The 13557-nt window shown below is 52.7% G+C and overlaps 1 pseudogene; it reads left to right on the top strand.

Moving 5' to 3' along the window:
- The first annotated feature begins 1458 nt into the window (after positions 1 to 1458).
- Positions 1459 to 3387, top strand: LOC149271452 (CCHC-type zinc finger nucleic acid binding protein-like; annotated as a pseudogene).
- Positions 3388 to 13557: the final 10170 nt, after the last annotated feature.

Consider the following 13557-nt stretch of genomic DNA (forward strand, 5'->3'; position numbering starts at 1 on the left):
GCCATTGCTGGGAAATAAGGCCGTTCCTGTGCATTCGTCGCACTGATTGGCTGTCTCGCGAGGAGCAGTGTGAATTCTGCTCGCTGGTTGGCTGACCTGTTGGGATCACTGTGCGCAGCTCGTCGGGCATTTTGTAACCGTGTGCAAACCGCGTGTGGCGCAGCCAGAAATCCGGAGATAAACAGGGTAAGTGTGGGGTCTAGAGGGGTCGTGGCCGATCAGCGGCCTTTACCTAAGGTTCTCGGAGAGGTGGGGATCCTGGGCCTCGGCTCCTACGGGTTGTACGGAGGTGGGTAGGTAAGGGCCCAGGGCTGTGTAGTTTTGTGTGTGTGGCGGGGGCCTTAGCACGTGGGGAGTAGGTCGCCCAAGGGAACCCCCTTATCCTTCCAGCCCGACGGGAGAGCGCCCCCTCACGGAATGCCTTTCCCGGGATCCGTTATCCAGGTTAGGAGTGAGCTCTGTCCCTTGGAAGCCACAGCTGCTGCCGGGCGTAAGGGCCCAATCAGCGGTATCACAGCGAAGTTGCAGGCCTTGTACTCAGCAGTGCCGCTGGTGGTGTGTACCGAGGCGGCGTGCGGGGCTGCCTGCTTGGTGGAAGGTTTCAGCTGCACGCCCACACGGCACATGGTCCAGGCTGGGGCAGGTTTACACCGGACACCGACTCCCCTCCCCGCCCAGACCCCCGTCTAAAGGAGGGCAAGGCAGCGCGTTTCAAGCCCAGGCCCCTTCCTCATGCGGCGTTAGGGGGCGAGTGGGGACGGGGTTCTGGGTCTCTAGGCTTATTCTCCAGTTAGTGGGGACGGGGGTTCTGGGTCTCTAGGCTTATCTCCAGTTAGTGGGGACGGGGTTCTGGGTCTCTAGGCTTATCTCCAGTTAGTGGGGACGGGGGTTCTGGGTCTCTAGGCTTATCTCCAGTTAGTGGGGACGGGGTTCTGGATCTGTAGGCTTATATCCAGTTAGTGGGGACGCGGTTCTGGGTCTGCAGGGTTATATCCGGTCAGAGAGGACGCCGTTCTAGGTCCGTAGGCCTGTATCTGCTGCTCCATAGTGTCCCCGCAGGCTGCCGTGGCTCCCGTCACTGAGATTCCTCGCATGGTTTTTCCTGTGACATCATCGGCTCGCAGATTCTTTCTTTAGGTCTCCATCTCACTTGGTAGTTTTTTAGGTTCTCCTTTCATGGACACAGACGGCTGGTTAGTGACCTCTTTAGAAACTCCACCTGTGTCCACGTGGGGCAGAGCCGGAGGGGGAAGATCGCCTTTCATACACTACAGTTCCACCAAAAGCCGCTTATTGCACACGCCTGTTACTTCTATGAGTCCGTTCCTGCAGTTTTTGCCCCGTCCCTGAATGAACGGGCAGATAGGTATCTTGCCCGAAGTGCCCCGTGCTTTGCTTTCCCTTCTGTGCGCGTTTTAAACGGACTCCGTGTTTCTTTAGCAGAACTCATCTGACAACATGAGCAGCAACGAGTGCTTCAAGTGTGGGCGTTCGGTGTCACTGGGCCCGGGAGTGCCCTACCGGTGGCGCTGGCGGCCGCAGCCGTGGCGGGAGAGGACGTGGGAGAGGAGGATTTAATTCTTCCAGAGGTAACGTTTGTCGCGGGGGGGGGGGGCTGTTAAGTGTTGGTTTAGGACTTTGCCGTTAAGTGTTTCCCTCTCGCCCGCAGGATTCCAGTTCATCTCCTCGTCTCTTCCTGACATTTGTTATCGCTGTGGCGAGTCTGGCCATCTTGCCAAGGATTGTGATCTCCAAGAGGATGGTGAGCTCCGCGCTATTCTCCGCCTCGGGGGGGAGTTGCTGCGCTATTCTCTGCGTGGGGGGGGTTTGCTGCGCTATTCTCTGCGTGGGGGGTTTGCTGCGCTATTCTCTGCGTGGGGGGGGTTTGCTGCGCTATTGTCTGCGTGGGGGGGTTTGCTGCGCTATTGTCTGCTCGGGGTGGGGGGTTTGCTGCGCTATTGTCTGCTCGGGGGGGGGGTTGCTGCGCTATTGTCTGCTCGGGGGGGGGTTGCTGCGCTAATTGTCTGCTCGGGGGGGGGGTTGCTGCGCTATTGTCTGCTCGGGGGGGGGTTGCTGCGCTATTGTCTGCTCGGGGGGGGGTTGCTGCGCTATTGTCTGCTCGGGGGGGGGCGGTTGCTGCTCTATTCTCTGCTCGGGGGGGGGGGCGGTTGCTGCTCTATTCTCTGCTCGGGGGGGGGGGGGGTTGCTGCTCTATTCTCTGCTCGGGGGGTGGGTTGCTGCGCTATTCTCTGGGCGGGGCCGCCACGCTATTCTCCGCTCGGGGGGGGCGGGGCCGCCACGCTATTCTCCGCTCGGGGGGGCGGGGCCGCCACGCTATTCTCCGCTCGGGGGGGGGCGGGGCCGCCACGCTATTCTCCGCTCGGGGGGGGCGGGGCCGCCACGCTATTCTCCGCTCGGGGGGGGGCGGGGCCGCCACGCTATTCTCCGCTCGGGGGGGGCGGGGCCGCCACGCTATTCTCCGCTCGGGGGGGGCGGGGCCGCCACGCTATTCTCCGCTCGGGGGGGGGCCGGGGCCGCCACGCTATTCTCCGCTCGGGGGGGGGGCCGCCACGCTATTCTCCGCTCGGGGGGGCGGGGCCGCCACGCTATTCTCCGCTCAGGGCTCTGCGCGGCGCTCGATGTTACGCGACTCTCAGAGCTCCCGGCGTTTGGGATCTCGTGCTTAAGTATTTAGCAGTTACAACCTCAGGGGTCTCACGCTGAGCAGGGTTTTCTGTCATTCGGTGATAGTCTGTGGCGTCCCCACGTGAGTTTCAGGCCCCAGGCAGTCCCAGCCTTTGCTGCGTTTGCCCTGTCGCCCCGCTGTGGCTCTGTTATGGCAGATCTGACTGACCGATGTTCTGTTTGCTTCTAAGCTTGCTATAACTGTGGCCGTGGGGGCCATATTGCCAAGGACTGCAAGGAGCCACGAAAGGAGCGGGAGCAGTGCTGCTATAACTGCGGGAAGCCTGGTCACTTGGCCCGGGACTGCGACCATGCCGACGAGCAGAAGTGTTACTCCTGCGGAGAGTTTGGTCACATCCAGAAAGACTGCACCAAAGTGAAGTGCTACCGGTGAGCGGTGACTCGGAGGGAGGATATCCGTGGCACAGAAGCAGCCAGTTTATTGTTGCGGTGGCTTTAATTTTTTTTTCCCTCCCCCCCCTTAGGTGTGGTGAAACTGGCCACGTTGCCATCAACTGCAGTAAGACCAGCGAAGTCAACTGTTACCGCTGCGGGGAGTCAGGGCACCTCGCACGGGAATGCACGATCGAAGCCACAGCTTAAACCTCCTTTGTCGCCCCTCCTTTTTCTGATTGATGGTTGTATTATTTTCTCTGAATCCTCTTCACTGGCCAAAGGTTGGCAGATAGAGCTAGTCCCAGGCCAGTGAGCTTTACTGGACGTGTAAAAAGAGGAAAGGGGTGGAAAAACGACTTTTTCTGCATTTAACTACAAAAAAAATGTTTCTGTTTAGTTTGGTAGAGGTGTTCTGTATAATGCTTTGTTAAAGATCCCCCTTTCCACGCCACTGGTGCCTCGGGATTTAATGAATGGGAAGAGTTGAGTCAGACCAGTAGACCTGTACGGGTTTTTGTCGGCGCCGGCGGGAAGGCTACTGGAAATGTCTGATATCCCGCTGACCTCAGCTGTTCATAACATCCGTTCCGTCTGCGTCGGGCCCCGTCTGCAATACAACGCAGGGCGGCTGGACGCGGTCAGCGGGTGTCCTGACCTGTAGACCAGGCACGCGTGTCCTTAGCAGACGTTTGGCCACTGAGTTGTATTGGAGATACGGGTGAAGGCAAAGGCTTCATTCCCTTTATTTTGTTTTCATGCGAACGACGAGTATCATCGGATCGAGCAAATGAAAAGTCTGAGCTATTCAGGAGCTGCAGAGAAACGTTTCACAGAAATCAAGATGTTATTTTTGTATACTATATCAGCTATAGATAACCGTTTGAGTTTCATTTGCTTGTAATCAGTTTTTAAAGTCAGATGGTAAAAGAAACTGAAATCCTAGAACATAGACGTGTAATTTTAAACTATCAATAAAGCTGGAGGAGGAAGGGGAGTTACGCCTGAACTGTTTGCTTTCTTCCCGTTCATTGGGGGGGGGGCCACGAGGAGTCTGTGGAGGGGGTCTGATTGGGTTGGGGTAACATGGGCTCCTGCAGTGTTTGCGTGTCCTCATCTACGGGCTGGGTGTAAAGGCATGAAGGGCCACGCTCTCCCTGCCGGGGAGGTCACAGGAACTCTTTATCAGTCCACTGCTCTATTCACACCGGGCACTAGAGGATAAGACAGGTAGAGCACACGCTTATAACGTGTCATTTCTCCACATGTATTTTTTTTTGGGGGGGGGGCTGTCTGGGTCTGTTTTAACCATGGACTCGCCCACCTAAACAAATACCAGATGCCAAACAGAAGACGTGTCCACGGGTTTTAACGTCTGCGCTGTGAGGGGCGGCAGGGACGTTGGTGAATGCCGAGAATCACCAGCATAGAATACAAGTCAGGATCACGCGACTCATTGCCTGCCTCCCCCCCCACTCGCTACGCGCTTTCCCCCCCCCCACTCACTACGCGCCTTGCTGCCTGCCTCCCCCCACCGCTACACGCCTCGCCCCCCCACTCACTACGCGCCTCGCTGCCTGCCTCCCCCCCACCGCTACACGCCTCGCTGCCTGCCTCGCTCCCCCCCTCACACGCTATGCGCCTCACCGCCCGCCGTACAGTCACAGAGCCAAGGAACTTTACCTTATTCAAAGCTCACTAAAAAATTTTTAGTTTTGGAGGGTGGTCATTCGTTAAGCCATAAAGGGTTAATAATGTCAGCCCACCTTAAACACTGAAAACCTGTGGAATGCACAGTGTCCACAGCTGCCACGTTCAACGCGTCCTACAGCTGATCGGGGTCGTACCTGCCACGTTCAGCGTGTCCTACAGCCGTTCAGGGTCATACCTGCCACATTCAGCGCGTCCTACAGCCGATCGGCGTGTCAGCGCCGTGGTACAGTCTGCCCATCTTCTATTCTGTGATGGATTAACCTGATGTGTGTTGGGCTCCCAATGGGCCCCTGGCTTCAGTGTGCGAATGTTGGTGGATTCCAGTAGATTCCGTGGTGCCAGGATGCGCCGTTCCTCGTTATCGTGGTTTCCCGTTTATACTGTGTCAGCGCAGGAAGAGTTAATCTCATTAGCCAGGTGTCTCTCCATCGTGGTGAAAGTGTAACTTAATAGCAGGTCACGAGACCACGGGGGATCAGGAATCACCGCCTGCGCAGCATCGGTGCTAGAAGAGACTGCAAGGTAATGTACAAAGGCCGTCGTTTAGACCTAAAAATTGCATAATTATAAAATATATATATGTTACAGCCTGAGATCACGTGATGCGTGGCCCTGTCGTGTGTCCGTGCTCTAATACACGACTTGGTCATTTTGTCATATAATAGCTCGATCCCCATGTACATTTCGGACTAACACGTTTCTAACTATGGAAAGACATTCGGAAGAAGGATGCGTGGAAGGGTCCGGATGCACCGTGGGTGACAGAGAAGATCCCCATGCGGAGATAGCAGGCGACAAGGAGGCCATGGGGGCAAATACCCCCACGGACAGCAGCTCTGACCATTCTTTACAGACGCCTCCAGTGCTGCCCCCCGGAGAAGGGACGAGCGGACACGTTAGTGTCACGTCTCACACAGACTGGCAGAGCTATGGGGGGCACGACCCACCACATGGAGACGACGGGATCATCAGAGATTCGGACTTAGAGGAACCCAAAATGTGTATTGAAGAGACAGCCACGTACTGGAGTGCAGGTGGGGGACAGTCACGCCAAGAGGACTTCCTGACTCCAGACGGCAATAATATGGCAGCTCAGAGAAACCGTACAGAAAATGGCGCCAGGCTCTACTTCCCCCTACAGAAAACGCTGCAGAACCTCCGGCTGCTGGACCTGAAGCTGAAATATAGCAGCCGCCAGGCCACCGTTGACAAGAGGTCATCCATGTACTTCAGTGAGCCACGCTCCAGGTCCCCAGAGGAGAACCCCCCGCAGAGTGAGAAGACGCACAGCTTGGGGCTCATCGCGCTCCTCTCCCAGTGTCACCTCAAGCTGCAGCAGATGGAGGAGCTCAGACTGTCCTCGGCACAGCTGGCCAGGAGCGTAAGTTCTGTAAACCCGGATTCTAGAAACGCACGCGCGCCATTTTAAAGTGGGGGGGGCATGCTGCGTCGCTTTGTGTAGGTAGGATTTGGATTATTTCTAGATTCAAACACATAATGAAGTGCAACAAAAATTACTCCCCCCCTGAATTACTATAGTCGGCCCTCCCACTCTCGCATTACTCTGGTCAGTCTTCCCACCCCTGCATTACTCTGGTGGGCCCTCCCACTCTCCCCGCCCCTGCATTACTCTGGTGGGCCCTCCCACTCTCCCCACCCCTGCATTACTCCGATGAGGACGCCATTGGCCGTGATGTATAAAGCTGAATGAATGCGCGTTCATTCTTTCCGTAGCTCTGGGAAGCCCAAGAGACGATTTCGTATCTGAAGGAGAACGTGGCCGCCCTGCACCGAGAAAACGCTCAGAAGGAAAACGCCATCTTTAGCTTATCCAAGGAGCTGATGGAAGCCAAGAGCCTTCTGTACGAGAAGTCAGAGAGGATCGCAGACATGGAAGCCGTGTTCTCAGGCCTGGCGGACCATCTGCAGAGCAGACCATCGCAGCAGGGATCGGAAGAGATTTGTCAAATGAACTCCGGTGACCCCGGGGCCTCCAGGATCTGTGCCATCCTGTGACACGTGGCCAGCCGTGGCTAATAAACGTGGCTGCCCCTCACATGTCTTCATTGGTCTTTGCTGGAATCACCTTAATCACCGTGTCGCAGGAACCAGCAGGGAACTGACTGGGAGCGAGCGCCATTAATGTGCTTTGCCCCCAGGTACTCCTAAAACGCCCAGGCCCACGTGTCGCGCCAGATGCAGCATGATGTGGGCGCTGAGTCCACGCTGAGTTTTTTCTGTGTTGTAATAATAATAAAGAGACTTCATTTGCCACAATCTCATGTTTCGGTCTGTTGATTATCGGTTAATTGTTGGTGACGGTACTGAGGGGTACATAGTGGGGCAGTCTAACTCGGTAACAGCACCAATGATGGGCAAATGGGTGCAGTGCATTGTGGGTAAAAGATGACTGACATTAAAAAGGAAATTAAAGAATCATTGGAGCTAATGATACGAAAGGGGATTCTGGTATAAAGTTTGGAAAGTGGTCTTATCACCGTAGTAACCAGTGGGATGATCCTGCCAATGGGATCATTTTATTGCTAACAGGCGGAATCGCTGTTTGTATATAATGTATAAACACACAGAGAACCCTCTGCAATGGGCCAGCCTGGAGAGGGGCAGCTTACAGAGACGCCTTTCCTGGTCGCATTCAGACAGTTGGCTGATTTGACTATGTACAGGCAGCAGGTGGCGCGCGCTCCTGGCGCTTCACTTCCGGGGTCACACACTTGGCGGCGCAAACACTCACCGCTGTCTCACTAGCCCGATCCAATCACTCTATGGTGCTCATCTAGTGTCGTCGCATCCAGTGCGCGCTGTTTCAGCTCCCTACTGCTCCAAGGCTCTTTCCGGTTGCCGTGCTTTCCGTTCACCGGAGATGGTGAGTGATCGAGCCCCGCCGGCAGGCTTAGCGGGTTCCTGTGAGCGTCGCTGCCCCTCTTTATCGCTACCTCAGTCTGTCTCTGTCTATCTCTCTCCACCCGCCTGTCTCTTTACCTCTCCGCCTGCCTGCCCCCCTGCCTGTCTCTTTACCTCTCCGCCTGCCTGCCTGTCTCTTTACCTCTTGACGGCTGTGCATGTGATACGGGGGAATCACTTTACCCTATTGAATTATTAAATGGAAATATTTTTGCTTTTAGGCTCGAAATGCAGAGAAGGCCATGTGAGTATCACTCGCTCTCCCACTAACGCAGGATTCGTGTTGTAAAGCATCACGTCTTTCCATTCTCGATTATCAGAGAAGCAGGTTTGAAGAGATCTTGTATCTCGCAGAAGTCGTAGCGTTTGGGGCTCTCTGATCAGATCGATTGATTTGATTGGTGGAATCGATGCATCATGTGACAACGTTGGGATTGTAAACATCATCTGTATTCGTCTGATTTGCATGATGGAAACAGAAAGTGACGTCAGATAAGAATCCTCCGGCTGTCTAGTCTGCCAAATCCTGGATACTTTCTGTAGTCCCCGGCCTTATCTCGTATCTATCTTAGCCTTATACCTATGCCATGCTTGCTTACCCGCCTTCACTGTATTAACATCTACCAATTCTGCTGGAAGGCTACCCTAGTCTTATCTGCTACCCTAGTCTTATCTGCTACCCTAGTCTTATCTGCTACCCTAGTCTTATCTGCCACCAATGAAACCAGTAACGCTGTAGAACTTGAGTGGGATGAAGACAGAGAAGAGAAATCCTTAAGGATTTTTACCTTCACAACCCCAAAGGTTTATTCCACAAACGGTACATATTATACATATAATGCCATTGTGATTGTTTTTTTTTTTTTAAACTCTTTAAGGACGGCCTTGGCGAGGTTTCGCCAGGCTCAGCTGGAGGAGGGGAAAGTCAAGGTAAGCCCCGTGTTACCCGCACCGCGTGTCGTGATAAGGACCGCTAACAGATTGAGTTTATCCGGCTCTGCTTTCATATTCTGTGTAGGAAAGGAGGCCGTTCCTCGCGTCCGAGTGCAGCGAGCTGCCCAAGGCTGAGAAATGGAGACGACAGGTGTGTTTGGGCTTTAATACATCGTAATGTCGCCGAGCGCGAGCTACGTAAAGAAAAGTCGCGTGGCTTCTACATGCTGATTTATTGTGCTCTTATGTCGTTTTGAACAGATCATCGGAGAGATATCAAAGAAAGTGGCTCAGATTCAGAACGGTGAGAGAGCTTCACGTTTCTAACTCCAAATGGTTTGTGGAGAAAATGCGTACATTTAGAGCTTTTGTATTCTTCTCTCTAGCTGGTCTTGGTGAATTCCGAATAAGGGATTTAAACGATGAAATCAATAAACTGATCAGAGAGAAGGGTCATTGGGAAGTCCGCATCAAAGAGCTCGGTGGTCCGGATTACGCGGTAAGTGACAAGCCTGCTTTGCATGTATAGGAGGGTCGAGAGACCAGGGATCCCTCCGTGCACGGCGTGCCCATCACGGACATTGGTGCTAACTGGGTGTAAACCCCCCCCAACACCACCACCACTGCCCTATCTGGAATACCCACAATGCCTCTGGTTGGGATTGTGTCATATTAACCTCTGTTTTTCTTCTCTTGCTAGGATCGATATGTCAGATTTTCTTTAGGAATTAGTAGGAGCCCTGGGTGGGTTCTTTGTCTGGTTGGTGCCCTTGACGCGCATGCACGGGCTGTGAGGCAGTCATGTGATCCAATTAGGGGTCCGATGGGCCATTTCAGCTTTGGGAATAGGGATTTTATGAAGAGTTTGGTGTGAATGTGTGATGATGGCAGTCACCAGGTCCTTTTTCTCATTGGTTGATTGGAAAATGTTATGCCGGATGGAAAGCTGTTCGCTATTCTCTGCATGAAATCCATGTTTTCTGTGTCTTCAGCGCATTGGCCCCAAGATGCTGGATCATGAAGGGAAGGAGGTGCCAGGGAACCGGGGTTATAAGTACTTTGGAGCAGCTAAAGATTTGCCTGGTGTCCGAGAGCTGTTTGAGAAAGAACGTAAGTGCAACGGAGACATCTCTGGATAAAACTACTAGGTGCTCATAGAACGCGGGCATCATAACGTTCACCGGGCTTTCAGGTGCTTCCAGCGTAAAGCGCTGGGTCTATCAGTCTCCTCCGGTGGGCCGCGTCCAGTGGAGTGGAAGCCCCTGTGCGGCTGGAGCAGTAAGTGGCGGCACGGGGTAGATGTAATTTGAGTCAAGTGACTAAATGAATTATGTTAATGGCTTCTTGCATAATACTCATCAGCTCCATTACAGAGACAGTTTGTTTCATTCATGCTTTTAATTGGTTCGGTCCTCGATCACATGAAGCTGCGCCTGATGGGAACAGCCGCGGGGGGGGGGGGGGGGGACTTTGCTTTTTATGGGTATTTAGGATTTTCACTTGCAATCAGGCCCTTTTTGGGAAATGTCTGTTCATTTACAATAGATGTATGAGTAGGTGCTGATCTTAAAGATGCCATTTCTATGAACCCATACGTTGGCTAGCAGTGGTAGAGGTGCAACGAATATGGAGTGTTATTACCCAAAGTAATCTGTCAGCCGGCAGCGAGTGCTGACGGGGCTATTATTATAACATTTATACCGTAACGTAACATTTGTATCCATTGCCCGGCATCTGTCTGAGGATTTTGTTTTGTGATCCAGCTGCTCCTCCTCCCCGCAAGACACGAGGTGAACTGATGAAAGAGATCGATGCCGAGTATTACGGCTATCGAGACGAGGATGACGGAGTCTTAGTGCCTTTGGAGCAAGAAGAAGAAAAGCAAGGTATCTGAGGCCTGAGACCCTTCTGTGTTAATGTATGGTTGGACAGGGGGAGGAGGCGCGCAGGTTCGGTTGTTTCGTCATTTCTCTGAAGCTCACTGACTCTTCTGTCCGCCCGCAGCCATTGCAGCAGCTGTGGACAAATGGAAGATGGAGAAGGAAGCTCGTCTGGCAACTGGAGACAAGAATGAAGAGGAGGAGGACGTGAACATCTATGCAGTGAAGGCTGATGAGGTACCGAGGCCACTTTGTGTGTGAAAAGCTGTTACTGTCCGTGGGGGCCGTATCCTCTTCGGGTGAGTTTTCAGGGGACAGACCTAACTTATCCGGTCGAGCAGGAAGGACCGCTAGCGCAGTTACCCCGTTACTAATTGGAATAATGGGAGTCACGTGAGCGCCGCCTGCGCCCTGTAACTGCATATATTAAGTGGTTTATTACCGCCATGCGCTTTGTCATTAGATGCCGGCAGGTGGCAGGCAGAGCCACGTGGAGCTGGTTAGGAGGACATTGCTGCTGCAGCTAATCGATCCCTGGCTCTCCGATATCCCCTAAAGTAGTCCGTACTGGGATAGATCTTCATTGCTGTGGGAACTAAACACCCATCTTTTTGCTTTCATGTTCTAAGGGTGAGAAAGCACGAGGCTGTTCCTGGTCCTTTTGGCTGCTTGAGCTACTAAAGATTAAAGGCAGCGGTACAAGCCCGTATTTACGATGGGCACGTATTTCATCCCGGACCACCAACTGTCCCAGATTTGGCCACAAACCTACTGTATTTAGATAGGGGATGTGCCAACGCGGGCCGCTACGGGAACTGAACAACCTGTTCGAACACAGGGTTCCCCGAAAGACGGGGCGGGACGAAAGTCTTTGTAGCCAGATTAAAACTATACCTTTCAGTAAATAGTGAAATTACTCTAATTAAAGGCAAGACCAGACCAGATCTAGCTGAGCAGAACATGCGTAGCTACGGAGACCTGGCACACAGGTAGAGCGCCAGTCATGTGAAGGTGTCACGGAGAGGCCATGTATTCAGAGCGTGATACAGATAATGTGACCCTACGAGAACACGGTGACACCAAACAGCGTGTCTGCGGGGCATTGCGCAATGTTTGTGTGACCTTTGTATGTTAGTTTAATCGGGTGGTCGGATGAGGTCTGGCTGCGCAGGGAGATCCTGCCAACACATGCATGACTATAAATAATTTATTCCCCCCTGTGTTTTAGTCTGGAGAGGACAGTGACATTGAGATGGCCGGAGAAGAGGGGCAGCAGAGGTTCATCGCCCACGTCCCGGTCCCGTCTCAGAAAGAGGTGAGTGGAGCGGAATAGAAAGGGCGGTATTGCGCATGGGCCAGCTGTAAACATTGTGATGATGGCCGCCAAGGCAGCGGTATACATCAGTACGGAGCGCGTATCGGGGATATTCCATCTTTTGGACAGTGTTGCATAACAATAATGAATGGGTGGTGGTAGCGCCTGCACCGCTCTTCCTGGGTGAATTACGCTGCGTGTCTCGCCCGTGAGTTACGATCTCTCGGATTTACCCGGTAATTAAATGACACGAACTCTGTAACCGGTTTCTGGTGCCAGGAACCAGACGTCGGGGCCAAAGCTATAATTATCGGCCGCGTCGGGTAATGAGCTGCCCTTCCCACCTAATGGCACGCACCCTAACAGCATTGATTAGGTTCTCATTGGGCAGCTCTGAGCCCGATTTCACCCCCCCATTGCCGGGTTTGTCATTGGACCGCTCTGAGCCCCATCCCCAGCGGGGGTCCACTACTGATCCGCCTCCATTGTTTGTATTTTCACAGATCGAGGAAGCTCTGATACGGAGAAAGAAGATGGAGCTTTTGCAGAAATACGCCAGCGAGGCGCTAATGGCGCAGAGCGAGGACGCCAAGCGGCTTTTAGGAATCTAAGTTTAAAAATGCACAGACTCTGTAAATTTGTCGGATTTTGTTATATTTTGTACAGAAGAATTTCTTGGGGAAATACACGCCTGTTTTCGTACCCCCTGTGTGGCGTATTCTTGGTTTCCGGGTACTTGGCAACCTCTAAATGGATGAAATCACATGTACCTTGAAACGGATCGCATGCCGTGAGCTGGGCCCGTGGCCTCGCTTCCGTTTCACCGCAGACTGCTTTACGGCCGCTGCAAAGCGTCTCCTGTGACAGCCACGTGCGCCATATACAGGGGCGTAAAACTGCCACAAAGTGAGATGGTTTATATGCTGCAGGTACAGGGGGTGCCAGTGGTGTGACAGGATTAATGGTCTCCGTGGAAACCATACTGTAGTGTTAATATTGGGGTAACAGACTTCTCAGGTCTCTATGGTGACGAGACCACAAGTATTAACTCCACGGTACTGATACGGCAGTCTTAATGACGAACGATAAACCATGGAGCGCATATACATAGGGAGGAAATAAAATACAATAATAGTGCAGTATGTAGACACTGAAAAGAAATGAAGCGGAAATGGCGCAGTATAAAAAAGCCTGGATGTGGAAGATACTGCACCATTTCCGCTTCATTTGTTTTTACAGATTTTAGAAGCTATTAAATAGAACATTCTACTGAATCCTTTGAGCCTGTTTTATCCGGCCGCTTGGGAGTGGATTAGACCCCATGTTACATTTCTTTTCGGTGTTTACATACTGCACTATTATGGTATTTAATTTTTGTTTCCTATGTGTATGCGCTCCATGGTTTATCGCTCGTCTTTGTAAACACTTTGTGGAAGAGCGTCGCTGGCAGCTGCTGACATTTGGGGAGTATTTTTATTTATTGCACACGTGGAATTTTAGGTTTTTTGATTTTTACTGCAGTCTTAATGCCTGACTCTACAGGCCAATAGCAGAGTGTTAATGTCAAGGTTTCTATGGTACACGTACTGCAGCGTTAAAGCCCAGGTCTCTATGGTAACAGCACTACATTCGTAACGCCTGGGCCACTATGGTACTAGTACTGTAATGTTAATGCCTGGTTCTCCATGGTCGTGGTACTGCAGTGCTAATGCCCAG

Source organism: Sceloporus occidentalis, unplaced genomic scaffold (assembly GCF_023333645.1).
Source record: "Sceloporus occidentalis isolate IW3139 unplaced genomic scaffold, rSceOcc1.0.p SCAF_507, whole genome shotgun sequence".
NCBI lineage: Eukaryota > Metazoa > Chordata > Lepidosauria > Squamata > Phrynosomatidae > Sceloporus > Sceloporus occidentalis.